At 44.9% G+C, this 6000-nt stretch overlaps 1 long non-coding RNA gene across 1 annotated transcript in view; it reads left to right on the top strand.

The window, feature by feature from the left end:
• Nucleotides 1-4748, top strand: part of LOC138433620 (uncharacterized) — a 165844-nt gene extending 161096 nt beyond the window's left edge. The window contains exons 10-11 of the long non-coding RNA XR_011254382.1: nt 3768-3804; nt 4685-4748. This is a non-coding gene — a long non-coding RNA (uncharacterized lncRNA). The remainder of the gene's footprint in view (nt 1-3767; nt 3805-4684) is intronic.
• Nucleotides 4749-6000: the final 1252 nt, after the last annotated feature.

Below are 6000 nucleotides of genomic sequence, written 5' to 3' on the forward strand. Positions count from 1 at the left end.
TTCTCCAATGCATGAAAGTAAAAAGTGAAAGTGAAGTCACTCAGTCGTGTCCGACTTTTAGTGACCGCATGGACTGCAGCCTACCAGGCTCCTCCATCCATGGATTTTCCAGGCAAGTGTACTGGAGTGGGTTGCCATTGCCTTCTCCGAGGATTGAATGAAAGCTGGCTTTTCAAACCTATGGTAATTGGGATGAAGGCTGCAGCTGGATTCCTCCGGCCTCTAATGCCTTCAGGGAGTGGTCCACTGTAGCCTGGCCAAAGGAGAGCACAGTTCTCTGACCTCAGCAAAGAATAGAAACCTCAAATGCTCGGACCAGAGGATGATTCTGTAAGAATAGCAGGCCAAGACAAAGGTAGGGCTCAGAGCATGAGAAGAGTTACATGCCTTCCATGAAAATGGGTCTCTAGGCCTTTGTACACAGTGAAGGAGGGATGGAGGGAAAGCTTTGGACTTGGTCAGACTTGGGGCTGGATCCTGGATCCACAGGTCTCTGCTCTCTGGTTGTGGATAGTTTATTAACCCTTTCTGGGATATAGTGTCCTCACTGGTACAATGGGCCAGCCACACCTTGTTCATAGACTTGTGAGGATTAAAGAAAAATGTAAATGGATAAGTCCAGGCATTGGGAAAGGAACCTGGCACTGAGTTAATGACCAGACATGTCCTTGTCTGGAACTGCACTTAAGCAGGACTATGTCCTCATTTATTTGAAGCCTGAAGAATCTAGGGGTGAATAGCTTGGCTATAATTTACTTTTAAAATTCAAAAAATATTGTGAAGTATATAGTACCTTTTCTAGAGAGTTTCTAGCCAATACACTTATCCACTTTTATTCAAAATCTAGGTAATGTCATTCATTGTCTTGGCTTAAAAACCATCTACTTGCCAACAGGGCTTTATTTTTATCTCCAAGCCAGACCTCTCTTAGGAACTTCAGACTCACATATTCAACTGCTAATTTGACATCTAAGAGCGTGCATATCCCAAACAAAATGCTTGATTCCACATCCCAACCCTACCCCCACAACCTGGTACCCAGCCCAGCCCTGCCCCACCTTTCCCATGTCACTAAATAACCACCATGATTCACCCAGACACCTCAGCCAGAAACCCTCATCCCTCCTCCTTCTCCACGCCCCTCAGCCAACCCATCAGCATTCCCTGCTGATCTTACCCAGGATTTTCCTAATCCAGCCCCTCCCGACCACCTCCACTGCCACCTTCAGCTGGATCACACCAGCAGCCTGTGAAATTAATCTCCCAGCTCCCACTCCTGTGCACTGTAATCCATTCCCTGAATGGCCAGCATCATCTTTTTAAAGCACAAACCAATCTTGTCATTTGCCCACTTAAAACCATCAGTAACTTTCCTTGTACATAGAGTCAAATCAATACACCTTCCCTCACCCCGCCGGACTGGGAATGTGTACCATCTTCTTTTCCACCTTTCTCCCCCTCCTTCCCTTGTCCATCCTCCTGCTTTTCTCACAGCACTCCAAACACACCACCCTCCAGATACATTGCCCTCCTTTCCATTTCTTTGACAAACCAATCCCCTTCCCCTCTGGGCTTTCCGCTAGGCTCTTTCCTCTAGCTTGAATTCTCTCTCCCTTTCTCTTCCCATACCCAGTTCCTTCACATCCTTCAGGTCTCAGCTTACATTTAACCTCTCTGAGTATCCTTCTGTGACACCCCAAGTTCCAAATAGGCCCCTCAGTCATTCTTATAGCACATGGCTCTGCTAACCTTCAGAGAGGGAAGGATTGTCTATTTACCAGGGGATATCCAAAGCCTTGCATAGAGTTCATTAAAATTTGATCTCTTAATGAATGAACCAATTAAAAATCACACTGCCCTTATTCTAAATCCCCATCTCTAGGCCCCACATCTTGCTTCTCAGCCACAGGTATACCCAGCCATTCCTTTTGCCAGGCCCCCGCTGCTTCTTTGTGAGACCCTCACACTTCCACCTCAGCCCATCACTGCATCAGCCTCCCTGTTACTCTGCCAGCACCCAAGTGCCCTTGAAAGGCAGGTTGGCCAACCTGGGGCACGAAGGGTAGCTACGTTCTGCACACGTGTGCATATGTGCATCACACATTTCTTCCTCAGTCTTTTATTTCTCCTGCAACAAATGCGGTCTTTGTTTGCCCATCCAACAACCCAACCCCTGCAAAATGAGACGGTGCCAACACTGGCAGCAGACCACAGGCCCTTGCTTGCCATGTTGGCCCCCTCAGAGGCTTTCTCCTTGCACTTTTTCAGGTGGTTTCCTGTTGTTGCTGAGGTCAGCATTCAGCCCAGCTTTGAACATGGAAGCCTCACCCATCCCAGGGCGACTCTGGCTTTCTTATCAGACTCTGCCCTAATGGGAAGTGAATGCTGCAATCACGGGGCGCACTCCGAGGTCACAATTACGTAAGGATTATTAATGAAGCAACGATGTCAAAATTGTGTGAAATCAAACTCAGATTTAAGTACTTAAAATAAACAGATATAAAGTAACAGATGTCCCGTTTTGTTCTCAGATGATTTCATCCCTTGTTAAAAATAAATGTCTGGCTTGAAAGGAGAAAAAAAAAGAAAAGGGGAACTTTACTTCCATGTTAAAAATTAATTGAATCCAGAGGTTGGTAAAGCAACTAAGTGGTGTGGGTTTTTTTTTTTTTTTTTAAGGCAAAGACATATTTGTGTTGATTTTTATTTCAGTGAGTAATAAATTCATTGCATAGCCCCAACTTTGATAGACCAAGCTCACGTCCTTTGAAACCCAAAGGGAAAATTTCTCCATAGTTATTATGTAGATAAGAATGGGGCCCAGTGTATCCATCTGAGGAGAATTTAGTTCCATGCTTAACCCCAAAGGGTGCAACAGCAGAGGCTTCAAATACCACAAGTCCTGATTGTCATGCTTGCAGCCATCAAAAACCCATGGAGGTGGACTTGCCTTGGAATTTCAGTGTGGAATTCCCAGAGAAGACGCCTACTGAAATTAGTAATGGGAAAGGCAAATTAGGTCATCTTGTCCGTCCCCCTGCCAGCTTCCTACACTGTGGTTAATTTTCTCCTCCTTTGATCAGATACATTTTAAATGTTTCAAGAGATGGAAATTGCACCAGTTGGCTCCCTCTAGAGTTCCACAGCCTACTGAAGTAACAGGACTCGATTTTCTGCCTGTGAGACTCAGTGGGAATTTTTCCAAGAGTGGAAAGTTGTTTGTGAACTGGGGGCTGCCTTTACCTCCCCCAAATGTCTCTTCCTCATTCTGTTTATGGCCCAATTCTGAGGATTTAGAAATCCGGAGAAATGTTCATCTGTCCAAAATCACAAAATGGCCCCGGGAACATTCAAAGGAAATAATTTATTTGTAGATTCTGAGTAAAAAACACAAGGGGGTTGGTATTGATGCCCTTGAATAAAAGATGGGGCTGCTCATAGCCCTGATGCTGGCTGTCTGTGCAGGAGAGTTGCATGTAGCACCATTTATTGAAGGGGATAAATAATCCAGATAAGAAACCATATGTTTCCAGGCAGAAAATACATGTTACTAAACTGTTAGCCACTTTGGAAGTAAAAATACTTGGTTTTTCAATCGGTTAAAATTATCTTGCCTGTATTTCCAGTCCCCATCTCTGAACCCCCATGCTTGAACAAACCAACATTAGATTAGCAATGAAGAGTAAAGAATAGTACAGCCTTGTCAATGTACTTAACAGCTCTGACTTGTGTGCTTAAAAATGGTTGAAATGTTTTTTTTTTTAAAGGGAGGTAGAAAATGAAGCCATTCTGATTGTGTCAGAGGTAAGGAGTGGACAGTTTATACAATAGGTAGAGTGGGCGGAAGGGATGGGGTCTAGTTTTGCTCAGACTTGCTTCATTTCTCTGCACTTGACTCTGCAGCTTCTGCACAGACTGAGTGTGGGCCAAGATGTCCCCGAAGTGTCCCCAGACCCAGCACGTGCCTGCTTTGTGGCAGACACTGCTGTTGCCAGTTCCCCAGTCATTCTCCTTTCCTGCAATAGAACGTCGCTTGGGGTTTTGAGTGTCGCTTTGCTGAACCATTAAAAATAAATAAAAACTCAAAGCTCACTTACTGCCTCCCTTGCAGCTGGTGACTGGCTGTGTGACTTAGCTCTGACCGATGAGATAAAGGCAGCATCCCCAGGGAGGTAGCCATCCATGTCCCCCTCTGTGTCCCTTTGCCTTCCACCTTCTTCCTTTTGCTCCTTTGTGGTTGTGATGCTTGAAGGAGTAGCAGCATCCAGCAACTATAGGGACAATGCAGAAAGGGAGAAGGCAGGTGGTAACATTTCAAAGTTGCCCTTCGAGCCCTTGTAGGGGCAGAAAATGCTCCCTTCTTCACTTCTAGATTCTTTGGATGGTCTTATAATTAAGTTGACAAAAGCAGACTAATAGAAAAAAAATTTAATTCCATATGTCCAGAAGTGCCAAGGATATGAGACTCAAGACCAAGTCAGGCAGTTGAGCTTACGTCCCAGCTTCAGCTAAGGAATGGGATGGGGGTCAGGGGCTTCAAGTAAGGGTGGGGGGAGGACAATTCACAGAACAATGAGATGAGCAGATGTTTGGTAATTAGAAATTTGCCATGCCATGCAGATATGCCTTTCAGATAAAAACATTATCTCTGGTAATAATCCTTTTTTTTTTTTTTTTGGTAGAGGTCCCTATCTAAATTCTTCAAGGCAGTTAAGGGAGGAGTAAAAGATTTTCCTGAGTCTCGAGGTCTTGATTGCCTTCAGCTCAAAATAATTCACATGCCAAAGTGACATATTTTGGGATAGCATGTTTTGCTCCCCTTCATCCTGGGCAAATCAACACTCTGTGTGTATGTGTGTGTGGGTGAAAGAGATGTGTGTTTTCCTATAACAAATAAACACTTTTCCATGTTTAAGCCAGGGCAGTAGGGTTCTCTGTTATAGCCAAATGAATTCTTAACTGCTACAAGTTCTATGTCACGTCCTTTGAAATTCCACATTACTTGCTCCTTTGAATTAAGTGCTGAAGGCCAGTGTTAAAATACAAATGCTCATTGAGAGAAGAACATTTTAAGTTGTAACAAGCCATTGACATCTTACTGAAAGTGAGTTCATCAAAATAGCTCTCTGGTCCAGTAGCAGGGGGCTGAAAGATAGGCAGGGAGGCAGATGGGCTTTGATGGAAGGACAGGGGTTCTATTTCTACTGGGTCACTATAGTGACAGTCCTGGGGTCTGGGAGTTAGAGGTCTTCGGGGAGGTGGGCAGTGCTTGAGGGAAGATGAAGGACTGGAAAGAATATGGAAAAGACCAAAAGTGGCCTTGAATTCATCTTCCGAAAAGAACACTTCAATCCTGAACAGCATTGGAATTAGCCTCAGACATCTACAGGGGAGATGGGAGAGCTGCATAAATATTGCCTGGACAGTTTAGACTTCAGTTCAGTCCAGTTGCTCAGTCGTGTCCAACTCTTTGCGACCCCATGAATCGCAGCACGCCAGGCCTCCCTGTCCATCACCAACTCCCGGAGTTCACTCAGACTCACGACCATCGAGTCAGTGATGCCATCCAGCCATCTCATCCTCTGTCATCCCCTTCTCCTCCTGCCCCCAATCCCTCCCAGCATCAGGGTCTTTTCCAATGAGTCAACTCTTTGCATGAGGTGGCCAAAGTACTAGAGTTTCAGCTTTAGCATCATTCCCTCCAAAGAAATCCCAGGGCTGATCTCCTTCTGAATGGACTGGTTGGATCTCCTTGCAGTCCAAGGGACTCTCAAGAGTCTTCTCCAACACCACAGTTCAAAAGCATCAATTCTTTGGTGCTCAGCTTTCTTCACAGTCCAACTCTCACATCCATACATGACCACTGGAGAAATCATAGCCTTGACTAGACGGACCTTTGTTGGCAAAGTAATGTCTCTGCTTTTGAATATACTATCTAGGTTGGTCATAACTTTTCTTCCAAGGAGTAAGCGTCTTTTAATTTCATGGCTGCAGTCATCA

This window comes from Ovis canadensis, chromosome 2 (genome assembly GCF_042477335.2).
Source record: "Ovis canadensis isolate MfBH-ARS-UI-01 breed Bighorn chromosome 2, ARS-UI_OviCan_v2, whole genome shotgun sequence".
NCBI lineage: Eukaryota > Metazoa > Chordata > Mammalia > Artiodactyla > Bovidae > Ovis > Ovis canadensis.